Here is a 1007-nt window from a genome sequence, read left to right as displayed (position 1 = left end):
CTACTCAGTGTTAGGTCATATAGTTAATATTAATAAAGTTCCTTAAACTTTATGAAACTATTTACAGAATATAACGAGCTTTTATTTTTGAGGTGTTGAATACCCTGGACTGAATTTACTTCATTATTTCCCCTTCTCTATAAAATTGGTCATTTGACTCTGAATTTTTTTTGATATTATATTCGATGCCCAATTTTTCCCATAAACGGTTATGAAAATTGTTATGATCTTATTGCCCATGAAATAAAGTCTAAGATTCCTTTAAACTTGTGTGCAATGTTTTGATCACCTCTATAAATTTGCCTGTTATATAGCCATGGCATTGTGAAAACTAACTGGGCAGTAAGTACAATTTCAAACATAGACAGGAATTTTATTGTGCTTGCAAAATGAGAATGTCAAAAACGCAATTCGCAAATTATTTTTCAGTTCCAGTCAGTGTTTTTTTTTTTTTAACGATTTTTATTTATTTATTTGACAGAAAGAGACACAGCGAGAGAGGGAACACAAGCAGGGGGAGTGGGAAAGGGAGAAGGAGGCTTCCCGCGGAGCAGGGAGCCCGATGCAGGGCTCGATCTCAGGACCCCGGGATCATGACTTGAGCCGAAGGCAGACGCTTAACGACTGAGCCACCCAGGCGCCCCTCCAGTCAGTGTTTCTGTCTCACTTTCAGTGGGGTAAGTTCTCATTCACTTTAAAATCTTTTTTCAAAGTCCTGTCAGCTTGGCTGCAGTCTGTCCTACTCATTTCCATCACATTATTGCCCCTTTCAACATTCTTCCTGACATTAGTGAATATTCATAAAATCATTTCCCTCTCCATCAACAACTTCACCTTCAGTTGTTTCATTTTTCCTTTGAGTAAGTTTTTGTTTTTTTTTTTTAAGATTTCACTTATTTATTTGACAGAGAGAAACACAGCAAGAAAGGGAACACAAGCAGGGGCAGTGGGAGGGAGAAGCAGGCTTCCCGCAGAGCGGGGAGCCCGATGCCGGGCTCGATCCCAGG

Source organism: Callorhinus ursinus, unplaced genomic scaffold, assembly GCF_003265705.2.
Source record: "Callorhinus ursinus isolate GAN/ISIS: 27379988/994484 unplaced genomic scaffold, GSC_fseal_2.0 scaffold4, whole genome shotgun sequence".
Taxonomy (NCBI): domain Eukaryota; kingdom Metazoa; phylum Chordata; class Mammalia; order Carnivora; family Otariidae; genus Callorhinus; species Callorhinus ursinus.
This window is presented reverse-complemented; position numbering follows the sequence as displayed.